Source organism: Sabethes cyaneus, chromosome 3, assembly GCF_943734655.1.
Source record: "Sabethes cyaneus chromosome 3, idSabCyanKW18_F2, whole genome shotgun sequence".
Taxonomy (NCBI): domain Eukaryota; kingdom Metazoa; phylum Arthropoda; class Insecta; order Diptera; family Culicidae; genus Sabethes; species Sabethes cyaneus.
Window position 1 is genome coordinate 95612283 of NC_071355.1, and position 16097 is coordinate 95628379.

The window sequence follows — 16097 nt, forward strand, 5'->3', positions numbered from 1 at the left end:
CCACGAAAATTGTATTTTGTAAAAAACCCAAGACAGATTATTTTTAGACCTTTTGCAAATTAATTGTTTTGACCAATACTAACATCTTGTGAAGAAAAAACTGAGGTGCATGAAAGTTAAATAATAAGTACCTTCGGACATAGCGTGATACAACTTGCTTTGGTATAAAACTAGAGCAGTCCGCCAGTTTTGCTAAAATACGTCCGTGAGCAGATAAGTTGAAGTATTATTGTCAGATCATCCTGATCGATTTGGTTTATAGGGACCATAATAAAATATTCCGTATAATCTATACCTATAAAAATGAATTTCTGTCTGTCTGTCTGTTCGTATGTTCCTTATAGAATCGAAAACTACTGAACCGCTCGACGTGAAAATCTACTTGTATGGGATTTTGGGGCCAGGGAAGGTTCTTATGATGGTTAGAGACCCCTCCCTCCACTAAAAAGGGGGGCTCCCATACAAATCTATACTTATAAAAATGGATTTCTGTCTGTCTGTCCCTATGTTCCTTATAGAATCGAAAACTACTGAACCGATCGGCGTGAAAATTTGCATGTAGGAGTTTTTGGGGATAGGGAAGGTTCTCTCGATGGCAAAATACCCCTTCCCCCACTAAAACGGGGGCTCCCATACAAATCTATGCCTATAAAAATGGATTTCTGTCTGCTCTAAGATCCTTATAGAATCGAAAATTACTGAACCGATCGGCGTGAAAATTTGCATATAGGGGTTTTTCGGGCCAGGGAAGGTTCTTATGATAGTTAGAGATCCCTCCCCCCACTAAGAGGGGGGCTCATATACAAATCTATACCTATAAAAATGGATTTCTGTCTGTCTGCCCGTATGTTCCTTATAGAATCGAAAACTACTGAACCGATCGGCGTGAAAATTTGCTTGTATGAGTTTTTGGGGCCAGGGAAGGTTCTTATGATGGTTAGAGACCCCTCCCTCCACAAATGAAATACAAATTTCCTCATAACTCGAGAACTAATCAATCAAATGGAACCATATTTGGCATGTGGGTGTTTTTGGAGGCATGATTTTTTTCTATGATGAATAAGGGCCCCTTACCTTTTTAGGAAGGGGCGCTCCCATACAAATGAAATACAAATTTCCTCATAACTCCAGAACTAATCAAGCAAATGGAACCAAATTTAGCATGTGGGTGTTTTTGTAAGCAATTTTTTTTTCTGTGGTGAATTTCTATGGTGGGAACAAAATATGACATGTGGGTATGTTTGGAGACAAGAATGTTTTCTATGTTGAATTGAAACCTCTCCCCGCTTCAGGAGGGTGGGCTCCTCTACTACTCTACTCCTAGATCTACTGACCTCTATTACTTTCCTTCAGTTGGGTCACCCCTGCGAAATGGTACTTTCTACGAAAAGATTTTTCGTGAAATGGTACATTCCGCGTAAGGTTTTTCGCGAAATGGTATTCTGCGAAACTCTATATTCCGCGTTATGGTCAACCGAGAATTGGTGTTCCGCAAAATGGTATTCGGCGAAATGGTTTGTAATGATGGCGAATGTTTAAATGCTATCCGCTTTATTTTATCAGGCTAAGCAATGGGGGAGTTGTTTTCTACTTTACTGTGAGGAAAATTTGTATATTTAAACACCCATGAACTCCCCAGAAACTTGCAAAACTCAAGATTGTGATAAATGTCATCCGAAATTCAGGATTTATGTACAACAAAGTTTAATTTGTGATAATACGAAGTTTGTCGGGTCCGCTAGTCTATACCTATAAAAAAGGATTTCTGTCTGTCTGTCCCTATGTTCCTTATACAATCGAAAACTACTGAACCGATCGGCGTGAAAATTTGCATATAGGGTTTTTTGGGGTCAGGGAAGGTTCTTATGATGGTTAGAGACCCCTGCCCCCACTAAGAGGGCGGTTACCATACAAATGAAACAGAAATTTCTGCATAACGCGAGAACTAATCAAGCGAATGGAACAAAATTTTACATGTGGGTGTTTTTGGAGGCATGAATTTTTTCTATGGTGAATTGAGACCCCTTCCCTCTTTAGGAGGGGAATCATGTCCTCTCTCCCTTTTAATAGGGGGGGGGGGCTTCCATACAAATGAAATACAAATTTCCTCATAACTCGAGAACTAACTAATCAAATGAAACCATATTTGGCATGTGGGTGTTTTTGGAGGCATGAATTGTTTCTATGATGGATTAGGACCCCTTACCTTTTCAGGAGGGAGGGCTCCCATACAAATGAAATACAAATTTCCTCATAACTCGAGAACTAATCAAGCGAATGGAACAAAATTTTACATGCGGGTGTTTTTGGAGGCATTATTTTTTTCTATGGTGAATTGAGACCCCTCCCCTCTTTAGGAGGGGAATCATGTCCTCTCTCCCTTTTAATAGGGGGGGGGGCTTCCATACAAATGAAATACAAATTTCCTCATAACTCGAGAACTAACTAATCAAATGAAACCATATTTGGCATGTGGGTGTTTTTGGAGGCATGAATTGTTTCTATGATGGATTAGGACCCCTTACCTTTTTAGGAGGGAGGGCTCCCATACAAATGAAATACAAATTTCCTCATAACTCGAGAACTAATCAAGCGAATGGAACAAAATTTTACATGTGGGTGTTTTTGGAGGCATGAATTTTTTCTATGGTGAATTGAGACCCCTTCCCTCTTTAGGAGGGGAATCATGTCCTCTCTCCCTTTTAATAGGGGGGGGGGCTTCCATACAAATGAAATACAAATTTCCTCATAACTCGAGAACCAATCAAGCAAATGGAACCAAATTTGACATGTGGGTGTTTTTGGAGACAAGAATGTTTTCTATGGTGAATTGAAACCTCTCCCTGCTTTAGGAGGGGGGGGGGCTCCTATACAAATGAAATACAAATTTTCTCATAACTCTAGAAGTTGGGGGAGTTGTTTTCTACTTTACTGTGAGGAAAATTTGTATATTAAAACACTCATGAACTCCCCAGAAACTTGCAAAACTTAAGATTGTGATAAAGGTCATCCGAGATTCACGATTTATGTACAACACAGTTTAATTTGTGACAATACGAAGTTTGTCGGGTCAGCTAGTTTATAATAAAAACGAGCCAAATACGAACTCTAAAATCCAATCACAGAGTGTAGTGTTTTTCCTTGATAATAAAATGAATATTGCCGAACAAGAAGCTCATTTTGTCTTTTTTGCGTGAGCCGAAATATTTGTTACAGGTAGAGATTTTTAGAATAGCGACATTGTGAAAGTAAGTCTTCTTGAAGGTAAGTGCATTGAGCCAATCCTGAAACCAAGAGTGCTGGGCAATGAAAGAGTACCACGGTTTACACTATCATATGCGGCTTTGAAATCGATGAGCAGGTGATACGTGGGGACTCGGAATTCGCGGCACTTCTGGAGGATCTGCCGCAGGGTGAAGATTTGGTCCGTTGTAGACCGACCGTCCGTAAAGCCGGACTGATAACTTCCCACAAATCTATTGGCTGTTGGCAATAGTCGATGGAAAATGCCCTGGAACAGCACTTTGTAGGCGGCATTCCGGATAGTGATCGCTCGGTAGTTCTCACAATTCACAATTCAGCTTATCGCTTTTTCGCCTTTCTTGTAGATAGGGCAAATAACCCCGTCTTTCCACTTCTCCGGTAGTCGTTTCGTATCCCAAATCTTGACAATCAATTGATGCAGACAGCTAGCCAACTTGTCCGGGCCCATTTCAATAAGTTCCGCTCCAATGTCATGCTTTCCCGCTACTTTGTTGTTCTTCAGCCGCCGGATGGCTTCTTTAACTTTCCTTATCGATGGGGGTGGCACAACTTCGTTTCTTGCTACAAAAATGTGGTCACTTCCCCTGCTATCATGGTCTTCCACCTGCACGCCACTCAGGTGTATATATTCGTAGTGCTGCTTTCACCGTACGATTACCGCACGGTCGTCAGTCTAGATACCTCCATCTTTATCTCTGCATATTTCGGCCCACGGCATAAAGTCTTTAAGAAATTCGTTAAGTCTCTGGTAGAACTTCCGTGTGTCTTGAAAGTGGCACAACTGCTCGAGTTCTTCTCACTGCTTCTCCTCTTGGTGACGCTTTTTCTCCTGAAAGAGTCGAGCTGTCTCCGCTTCACATTCTGACGAGTGGCGCTACGCAGCATTTGTACCCGCGCTGCAGTCTTCTCATCCATTGTCTACTGACACTCCTCGTCAAACCATTCGTTACGTAGATTCGGTTCCACATGGCCTAAGACGTTCTCCGCTATGCTGTCAATGGTTGGTTTTACAGCATTCCTCAAGAGGGGCTTCATAAAGCTCGCCCTCTTCCGGCAGCGCGCTTTCGAGAGATAACGCGTAGCTTTCGGCGACATCTGGTACTTCAGTTGCGATAGATTATACCGTGGCGTGCGTTGGTATCGTATGTTGTTCACAACAGATCTGATGATCCGAATTAATGTTCGCGCCAGAATAGGTTCTAACGTCGATAATGTCTAAAAAGGGCCGACCATCTGTCAGAACGTGGTCGATTTGTGATTCCGTCTGGCTGGGTGATCTCCTGCTATACCGATAGTAGAGGTTATACTGGAAGAAGGTACTACGTATGGTCCTGTTCTTGGAGGCGGCGAAGTCGACAAGTCTTAGTCTGTTTTCGTTTGTTTGCGGGTGTGCGTTGAACCGTCCAATCACCGGTTTAAATTCTTCGTCCTGGCCAACCTGGACATTACAGTCCACGAAGAGAATTTTGGCATCATGTCTTGGGCAGCGGTCGTATTTGCATTCCAACTGCGCGTAAAATTCGTCTTTATCATCATCGGTACTTCCGTGGTGAGGGCTGTGCACGTTAATAATGCTAATGGTAGATGGTATGACCATCCCTATACGTACGTACCATCGTTCTTTCCAGCATACCTTCTGCAGCGCTACGATGTGGAACTTCTTTAGAAAGTACGAGGAGTTCTACTTCCGAGGAAATTTAGAGATCGACAGTTTTTTTTCCGACAGTTACATGTCCCCAATTTCCAACCGTTAGTCCGTTTTCGTCGCCTGGGTCTTTGCCGATTGTTCCGATTAGAGTTAGATTAGAGGGCCAACGTAGCTCGAAAAAAAGAGGGCTCTTTCCATATAAGCATACGCTATTAGTTTCCACCGGGGTTGGTTAACCGAATTCCACCGAGGTTGCTCGTATTCTGGCTGGTATCACGAGGAGGTATGGATAGGACTTGCTGGGTAAGAGGCTAACGCCACACGTATGGTTAGTTTATAAGAGACTTCCCAACAAACATTTCTGTTGAATAACAGCTAATCAAACGCGTGTTACCCGGTAATTAGCTGTACAACGGTTGAATAAGCTACTATTCAAGAAAAATGTTTGTTGGGTTGGTGCAGTCACCTAGTTTCATCGTGGTAATAAATGCTACCACAATAAATTTGCTTTTTCAACAGTTTTATTGTGGTTTTATAGCTAGCTATAAGTGTATTTTGACTCGTAACCTCTTTTTATTGTAAAATAGCGTAATAAAACCAGAGGTAATGATTAACACCGCAATAAAACTTTTATAAAATTCAAGTTAGAATTGTTACTTGGGTGCAAAACTCACAAAACTGGTCATACCTTTTATATCTTTCAATTTTTTTACCAAATTTGAGAATTTTTCCGAAAATCTTTTATAGCTTCATAATTCCTACAAATCGAGGCTATATGTCACATGGACTTGGAGTTACTTCGGTGTTTCCTGGGAACCGCGACATGGCTTTTTAAATAATCTTGAAATATGTTTGAAACATGTTTGCTACAGTAACTGTAACGATTGTAAACCTTGCTATATATAATTAATTTTCAGGTGATTTTCAGATAAAATACAATATAGCGGCCAAACCCAAGTTGACCGCCAATTTTTTTCAACCTTATTTGAAAGTTCTATGCTTCCTCTTTACCAAACCGTGTCTTTTGTTGTTTGTTTCATTGATTTTTAAGAGATTTAAGAGACAATTTAAGAGATATTACATGATATAGATCTCAAGGTTTACTAAAAATGCAACTGTTTTTGAAACTGACGGGCTAACGAGGGTCCACTGTTTCGAGGCACTAAAAGTGTAATTCTCATTTTTTTACCAATTTTCAACTAATCAAGTACAAAATTTCCAATATTTGAAGACCTCGTGTCAGTAATGGTCCCTTTTCAAGGAAAATTGCTCATATGTCTTATCTAACTGACAAATAGTAGTAAAACTCCCAGACTTGACTAGCTTTCACACTCGAGCTACGTTTAGAAACTTTTTTTTTCACTGGAATGTAGGAACTCAGTTCAAACAAACATATAAATAAATGAATCGAAACCCAGACATCCGTTTTTAATCGCTTTTGAGCTGAATCCAAACATTGTAACAGCTGTAATCCTATTAACGAAAGGAACATCACAGGGATTAGGGCTGCCAGTTGTTCATAGTTTGACTACGTTTGCTCTGCACGTTGATTTTGCTGAGGAGACCGTTTCTTCATTTCGTTACCATTGTTATATGCTTCGGTTGGTTTTATGTTTGCTTTTCTTGCAAGAAGCATTGTATTGGTGACGAAAGCAATACCATGCTCAGGTGATATAATCGATTTTATTAATTTAACCTAAACTAAAATATAATTTTGCATTTGAAAACGGTTGTGAATTTATCTTTAAAATTCGACTACTTTTTCTGCTTAAGAGTTTTAGGCTCAGTGTAGTGAAGTGAAACGAAATGCAAAGTATTTGCTTCGTTTGATGAAGGTACCATGAAAGGGAGCCAAACCGTATTGGTAGGTAGATTTTCCTGTTGGTAGCGCTGGAAACAAAACTGCTAAAGGTCAGAGCCTGATTGCCGTTTTGCCTCGCTCACAGTTGTTCGATATTCATTCCGGTTTCCCGTACTTCCCCTACTTCAATTTCCTGCTCCCGGTTACGGATCACGAAAAAGGATACCGTTCCGCATAGAAGTGCTTAATACGCACGGAAATGGATCTTAAGTGAAGATAAAAGTTTTGCGGTGGGACAATCGAAGTAAGGGAAATGCTATCATTATAGAAAGTGTTACTGAAAGTTTTGTGTTGACACTGGCGTAAGTTGGAAACAAACAAACCGGGGGTGTACATGGTGTTGTCAGGAATCTTTCTCAATCGCCTCAGAGTGAGGAAACAACTTGAATGAGCTGGTGAAATTTATATTTGGAGTGTAAGATTTTTTCGGGGACCTTTAAATATTTATGACGGTGCCTTTCGTAATATAACGAAAGTTTGTTTATTTTCCGCTTTCTTTCAATTGATAACGTCGGCTGGATTTCTTGTTTAGTCATAAATGTATTTACCAAGTAGAGTTCCTATTTTGCACATACTGCCGTGTTCAATTCGTTTCGAAATTGTATGGCAATGACCAAATTTCCGAGATGCCAGATAATTTCGGTTGTTCTCTTCTCATTCGAATTGTAAGTTTGTGGGCTATATTCGACAAAATATTGGCTTATATCATGCATAGATATTTTGAAAATTTTAACATAGTACATTTTTACATTGATAGTAGATTTTTATATTGCTATAATATATAGCTATAGCTTGCGTGCTTTCCCTCGCGTCTCACTGAGAGCGAATCGGAGGTATCTAAAGTCACTTTTCATAATTTTGGCAAAAATATTTTTTCATGTGATAACCTAGCTTCATTGTAACAGAGATAACCGGAATTGTTGACAAAAACCTAACATTACGGTATCTCTAATGCTAGTAACATAGTAACACACGTAGCTGCATATCGAAATTTATTTAGAAATGCCATCAAGATATAGTAACACTGGTATAGTTTGTGCAAGTTTACGCTATATAACGGTGCACATATATTAATTTCAGCTTTGTGTAAAGCGTGCAAGGAGCGAGTTACGGTTCTAGACACGAAAAGATGACATGCTGCCATGGCCATGGGCTTGGTTTTGGTTGGATACCGAACAAGGATTCTTTTATGGTTTATTTCAATTATGCGTTAATTATTTCGACACATTGCCAATTGGCGAATTGATTCTCCTACTCACATCTAAGAAGCATGATTTTGCGGTTTGCAACACATATTGAATTGGCACAGCATTGAATTGCACTGAATATTTTTACATTCCAGCAGTAGTCCATCACTATTGATAATTGGTATATAATTCAGCAATTATATTATGGTAGATAAAATGCTTTTACTGGCGATATCGACCGGAAACGATAAAATTTCCGCATAATCAAAACCTATAATGGTGTTATGCTTGCTGCACAGTTTGCGTTTGCCCGTCTTCCTGGATGAAATCAACTAGCAGAAATTTTCCCAGCAAAGAACAATGCCCGGCGCAAATGTGCAGCCATTTGTGAATGGAGGGACTCATTAATTGTATTTCCCGGGAGACAAAATTAAAATGATTTATTCTTGACGGAATCCGCTGAACGTGTTGAATCCTTTTTGGTTCCCGAGCTGTGAATTGTTTTCTCTCGATGCTATCGTGCACTGTAAATTGATGGGCTTGTCAAGGCGCATGGGTAAATGAAATATAAGCTTTGAGTTAATAATGAGGCTGCGGAAACCTCGCCGGATTTAAACGTTTTGTCTTTAATTAAGAAAAATTATCATGATTCTGAATAAATCTTGATTTTCGGTAACTTATTTACGACATTGTCTGCTTTTATTTTCTATATCACTCTAGCAACATTTGATATTCGCTTTAGGATTGTTTAAGAATTAGGATGTTTTAAAATAGCATGCACTCATTAATTACATTTTATCAAACTTACTTAATAAATAACATCAGCTAAAGGCAAAATTCTGATACGTACTAGCTGTCGGACGATTTCCAACCATATCGTACGTACTCCATATTTAGACACGCAACATGATGAAGGCAAGAAATTTCAATCGTAATGCTTTTGATTGAAATATGGTTCACATCACACGACGGGAATGATGCCCAGGAGAACTAATCGTGAATGGAATCGTGGATAGATGCGAAAATAACTAGAGCTGTGCAACGATGGATGTTCTCTATTTTCGCATGGGTGTTGACAGCTGCCATGCTGCGATTTGCAACGATTTGTCAAGTGATTTGTGAGCAATCAATGTTAGGATGAACTTCGCGTTCCAATGAACGTGTGATAGACAGATGTTGAACTAGATCGAGTTTTATGGCTTTATGCAAAACCATGGTGTTTCTGGTTCAGGTAAGCTGTACAGTGCAAAGATAATATATCACACAAATTAATGGCACCACGTACCATCGGTGACACTGGGCAGTTATCGTTTCTTCGTTTTTAGTCTTGTAATACAGTTGAAGAAGATATCGAAATCTAACGAAAAAGGAAGAATTAGTTTGAGACAGCATTGTATTGTATAAAAGTAGTTTGTTGTGTAAATTTATCCAATTCAGTACAAACCACAAATTTTGAATAAAGTAAAAGTTGTACCACGCCAAAGTGCATTACGGAAAAAACGCTGTGAAAAATTACCTATTGAGTATTTTCCCTTGAAAATTTGGGTACAAGTTGTGTAGAGTGTTTTGTTTACACCCTATTTTATCGCCGTTAGTATTTCGAATATTGGAAAAAATGGCGACACCCAAAAAAGAACCTCGCGACTTGATTTTGAGCAAGCACCTGGAAAATCTTTAACTCTCTCATCGGGATACCGAAAAACAACTCGGAATCGTGCAGTCAACGTTGAGTCGTATGATTAACCGTTACTACGAAACGCTTTGCATCGAACGGAGGAACAAATGCAGTCAGAATGGATGTTCGTGGAGCGTGCTTTCGTGCGAGGAAAATTATGCAAAGATCTCGTTCGGACGAAGGCAGGTCTGAATGTCGAGTAGCACTTGTTGCTGCACGCGGAGCGCTTAATCGTGGGATAAAAGCTAGTAAACGAGCCTGCTTCGAAAGGTTATGTGCTAATGCCAATGCGAGCCCCTGGGGTGATGCCTACAGAGTCGTAATGGCAACGACCAAGGGCATGATGGCACCCGCAGAGCGATCACCAGAGATGCTGGAGCGGAACATCGAGGGCGTTTTCCGCGTCACAAGCCAAGGCCCTGGCGCCAGGCCGCTGAGTCGTCCCACGGCCGACGATCCAGTATCTCAGACTATAGCGTAAATTGGTCGGCCTCCTTGCCGATCATCCAAAGTAACGTGGGCGAAGGCGGTTTAGAGGTCGGGGAGGAAGCGACGGTTACGAACGAGGAACTCATTGAGATCGCTAAATCCCTAAAGATGAGCAAGGCACCGGGACCAGACGCTATTTTGGAGGGAGGGTACAAACGGTCTGTCAAGGAACCAATTCGGCTTCTGAAAGGGCAAATCTACAGTGGATGCCATCTTGTCTGTCACTAAGATAGCCGAGGTGGCAATTCAGCGCAAGAGGACTGGTATCCGCTATTGCGCAGTTGTTACGCTCGACGTGAGAAATGCGTTTAATAGCGCTAGTTGGGACTCCATAGCCAACTTGCTTCGGAACGTCCAAGTGCAGGTGTCGCTGTACAGGATTCTGGAATATTACTTCCAAAAGCGTGCTATGCTACAATACGGAGGAGGGTCAGAAGTGCGTTTGCGTCACCGCAGGGGTTTCGCAAAGTTCCATACTGGGCCCGGTGTTGTGGAACGTCATGTATGACGAGGTGTTGAAGCTAAAGTTCCCGGTAGGGGTTGTGATTGTCGGCTTTGCGGACTACATCACTTTGGAAGTCGACGGTGAATCTATCAGAGAGGTTGAGTTGACGGCCACCCACTCTATAAGTATTGTTGAAGATTGGATGCGCTCCAGGAGACTGGAGCTCGCGCATCATAAAACGGAGGTTATCGTGGTGAACAACCGCAAGTCGGTGCAGCAAGCAAAGATCAGCGTCGAGGACTGCACAGATATTTCGGTATTGTCTCGTATGATGTCTAATAGCTCTGCGGTATATGGCAGCAAGCGAAGGATATTAGCCAACGTGGTCCAGTTCATACTTAGGTATGGCGGACCGACGTGGTCATCGGCGTTAGCAACCAAAAGCTACCTAGGTAAGCTGGAAAGCACCTATCGTATTATGTGCTTGAGAGTGGCGAGTGCGTATCGCACAGTTTCACATGACGCGATCTGCGTCTTAGCGGGTATGATGCCTATTGGTATCACCAACGTCAGCGAGGACGTAGAGTGCTTCAACCACCGTGGAACTAAAGGCATACGGAGTACCACAAGATCGGTGTCGATGACCACATGGCAGCGGGCATGGTTTAATTCCACAAAAGGCCGGTGGACACATCGACTTATTCCGGACGTATCCAGATCCGTATCGACAGGCGCCACGGCGATGTCAACTTCCACCTGACACAGATTCTGTCAGGGCATGGTAGTTTTGGACAGTATCTGCACAAGTTCGGGCATGCGGAGTCCCACGTGTGTCCCGAATCCGTGGATGTAGAAGAAACTGCAGAACTTGTTTTCTTTATATGCCCTCGTTTCGTGGGCGCGAGGAGCAACATGCAGGCAGTGAGCGGACAGGACACTACTCCAAATTACTTAGTCTAAATGATCGGACGTCTGGGGAGCGGTCATTGCGGCTGCTACCCAGATTGTACTGGAGCTACAAAACCGATGGAGAGCCGATCAACGGCGAATAAACAGGCTAACTACCATAGTCCAGTAGTTATCCAAGCGAGTGCGTTAAGCCCAATGCCCCTTCCAGAAGTAATACCGATAAGGTGGTGCCAGGGGGATTGAGGCTGGAGACTCGAGTAGGGTTTTAGTGGGTCGGGATCCTCACGCCCCATTAGGGAGGTCGGGATACCTAAACCCCACTCCCTGAGTTGTCTTCTCAGGTGTCTGATAGTACCGTATCTTCTAAGGTGCTCAGCAGATTTCCCTTCTCGTAAAAAAAGAATGGATGTTCTACTAGTGATCAGGATCACAAGCGAGTCGTGAAAGAGTTTTAACGGAAACTCAATGCTTCGGTCAGGGATGTAGCCAAAAAGTTTAATCTGTCCAAGTCTTTCGTTCAGAGAACCAAGGACCGGGAGAGATTGCATACGTACAAAGTGCAGAAGGCTTCAAATCGTGACTACCGGCAAAATACGGTGGGAAAGCCATGGGCCCAGAAACTGTAAACCTAGATGCGGACGAAGGCTCATTGTCTCATCATGGATGATGAGACTTACGTCAAGGCGAACCTACGGCAGCTTCCGGATCTACTGTTCAGCGCCTAGTACAAGGCTGATGTTCTGGAGGAAGCAAGGAAGCAGAATTTTGGATTGGTAAATGGCTGAATAATGCGCACTAGAACCTCGCGGTCTATTTTATACATGCAAGATGCAACTATAAAATAAATCTAACGGAGGTCCTCTGCATTCTGCAACTGCTATCCCTACCTCCTCGTGATATCATTCGGGATACGTTTCTTAGTGGAAATCGGGTAAGAGGTGGAAATTAGGGTCGTATGCGGATAGGGAAGGAGGCACTCGTGAGAATGCTGAGTGTAAACTCTCCGCCTGTTAATGACGGATCTCGGTAGAAGCATGCTTGTATGAACCTGGAAATACTGAGAACGAGAGCAGAGGGCCCAAAGCTCCTAAAGGGAGGATGCTTTTAATAGCTGTTATCAATGGATGGCTATAAAGTAAAAAAAGTGAATGGATGAACCCCTAATCCAAGGTGCCGAGATATGAATGGAGGTAGTTTCTGTAAATAAAAAGCAGAGTAAAGCAAACCTAGGTGCTACATTCCGTTATCGAAACTTGACCTTCTGTTTTTATACGACAGACTTTGCAACCAACTGTTAGAGTGCAGGACAATTGCAGGGCCAGTTGCTACGATCCTATTGACTCCAAAAGCCTCTCCCAATCGGGATTCGAACATAGGACGATTGGCTTATTAGGCCAGCATCATATCTCGAGGCCAACTGGGAGGCGGTTTCTGTAAGTACTCAGCCGCAAATAGAGCCTGCGGAGTACAGAGGCACCTTCCACAGTAATCTGCCCTTACCGCATCATGAGGGGCTTTGATGTGGCGTACTTTTCTTTCACCTTAACTCGTGGGACTTATTTTATGGACAATATAAAAAACTCAAAAGTTCTAGGCATCGGCTGTCTTACAATGCCGGAACCAATGGAGTCAAAGCTCCGTTGAATCGCGCGCAATTATTCAAATAAAGAAGCTGAAGGAAATTTTAACATCGACAGCGACTCGCTGTACGGAGGACCTTCAGTCACTTCGCTGATCCTGAGTACGCCAAAAGGGAGTGTGGAGAGTCGTACGGATAATCGTCACAGCCCGGAGACGCGACCAGACGACGATGGGACACGTACGTCGTCTCGTGGTGCTCTCCAGCGGCTCTCATGTGCACAGAAAAGGCGGCAGAAGCTGTATCTCAGCAAGGGATACACACAGGAAGACGCCAGGAAACTGGCCCTTTGCTCTGTCGGCCAGAAACTGCAACCTCTAGAGCAGAGCAAAGCGGCAGCGGTCGATGGAGACTGTATCGTCAAATACCAACGCAATAGGTCCAAGCACTAAGCGACCTAGTGCGCAAAAATAAAGAGTCGTCTGCGCCCAAACTTCAAACAGAGGTTTCATATAGTGAGATGGTGGATGTCTCCAGTCTCCGGTTTTTTTACGCGGTTTTCGGAATTTACGCGTTTTTTTACACGGTTTTGATTTACGCGGGACGTATCCTTCGCGTAAAAAGCGACTTGAGTGTACTTACCGCAAATCAGTTTACGACTATTCGCAACAAAATCCTGAACTATATTGTGGAACTGGATTCTCCAGCCATACGGCCGAAGTTCAGGAGCTGCCAGCTAAACAACGGCTGCCTGATTTTCGTTTGTGCCAACCAGAAGACAATAAGATGGCTGGAGACTACGGTAGCAACCCTCGAGCCGTGGGATGAAGCACTGCTACAAGCATACACCATGAAAAACCTCCCGAGACCGCTTGTGTTTATGGGGTATTCCTCGAGCAGCGTGGATACCTCGAGCGAGAGGATCCTCTGTCTGCTCCAAAATCAGAACGACGGTTTCTCTACACAAGCGTGGCAAGTACTTCGTCGCAATGTGACAGGGAACACCGTCGAACTGGCGTAGGAGATAGACCCTCTATTTGCTAACCTGATTGTCAAGCAGAGCTTCATGCTGAACTATAGTTCGGCAAGGTTCGCATGCAACCGGTTGGCCGAGGAGCCAACGAGGCCAACTGCCGACCAGGGGATTCTGCGCCAGTTGCAGTAAAGGTACGTGTGAGGCAACCTACCGAGGAAGTTTCGCAATAATCTGCTCCAGGCACGTCAGCAACAGTTGCGCAGGTTTGCACAGTTATCCGCTAGCGTAATCTGCATCAACTACCCACCAATATCCGCGACGGTTGCGAAGGTTTGCAAGGATTCTCGAAAGGGAGCTCTGCATCAGCCGCTAACCACTCGCACAATTCAAAATCGGCCGAAAAGCGCCGGCCGTGATTCTGTCACCAGTCGACTGCAGCCACCCTCTGATGTAGAGAAGTAGGCAAATCAACAAGATGTTCACGCCACTGGCAGTCGTCCATCAGTTTCCGAGTCTAATGATTTTGCGATGAACGGCAAACAACCAACATAATGGGCAGCTATCGTCGCGTGCAAGCGAATCTTCATGATGCCAAGGGCGCTTCCAGGGTCCTTGGTCGGAGATTCGTATACCAGCAGCTAACAGCTGCCTCCGTTCATGAGCCTTGGGTTCACGGCATGAGGATTCTGGGTTTTGGAAATTACGGTAAGTTAATCTACTGTAACATGCAGTCTAAACCGAGGACTGCAATTCTGTTAACGAAAGATATACAATTTTCTACCATTATAGAATTCATTCAACGCGGTGCCGTCGCTGTCAAACAGGAAATGCCAACATTTACGGGGAATCAGGACCTGGTCGCAGCGTTCGTATACTTTCCGGGTGGCAATGACGATAAACCGCCGTCTGAGGTTGCCGCTCTCGTGCGGTACTGCAGGGCCATCAACGCAGGGATGGTCCGATCACTTTGACTCAATTTTAATTCATTTGACAGTACCGTCTCAGCCGAGCAAAATTTGACAAAGTTATGTATAGGACATTTGTAGAACTAGTTATTATCTATAATTTTGCTGTATAAAGCTTTTCTGTATCTTTTGTAGTATGGTGTTACAATGCTAGTACCTCATTAGTAATAAAGTGAACGTTCACTGTACGAAAGTATAGGCATGCGAAAATATGTATCTTTACGGACAGCCAGGCTGCTCTAGTGGCTCTCAAGTCCACTAAATATGCATCCAAATTAGTCTGGAAGTGCAGCACAATTTTAAGGGAGCTCCCCCGCCAGAACAAAGTTTCATTATTCAGGGTGCCTGGACACTGCGGAATTAAGGGTAATGAGCTTGCTGACAGCCTAGCGAGACAAGAATCTCAGCAGTTCTTTGGCCGCGAAGTGTTTCTGGGCACCTCCATATCTGCTGTCGAAAGCGAATTATTGAGCTGGGAAAAGCTAGAAGTAGCATCCAGGTGGTATCAAGCACAGGGCTGTAGACAAGCTAAACAGTTCATCTACCCAGATCCTGCAGTAGTTGAAAAAATACTTACCTTAACGCGTAGTGAACTGCACACAATCACGGGACTCCTCACCGGACAGTCCCTCTCTTTATCATTTAAAGAGAATTGGCGCAGGTTTGCCTGACATTTGCTGCTTTTGCAACTTCGAACTAGAAAGTTCGGCGCACTGTGGAGCTCTGGTGTCTTTCAGGTATAGTTTCTTCGGAAGCTACCTAATAATTCCATACTCAATATGGAAACTGAATCTCAAGACGGTTCTTGGTTTTACTAACCACATGGATGCAGGGGGGGGGGGGGTTAATTTGTTCTGCACTTCCAAGCACAGGAAAATGTACAGGGCTGGTTTGTACGATCCTCGTCGTAGTCATTAGCAGCTTAGAGCATTTCCCCGGCATCTCTGACGTCGCAGTTTTACACTCAAACAATAAAAAAATGTCACTATAGACCTGGGCGAGCCATCTCGTACGTGAGTCCCCCTGTGCCAGTGGCGGTGGGGTTGTTGTATTGAACCGTTTTCCTTACGACGTGTCCGGTTTACCGACTTTTATCAAA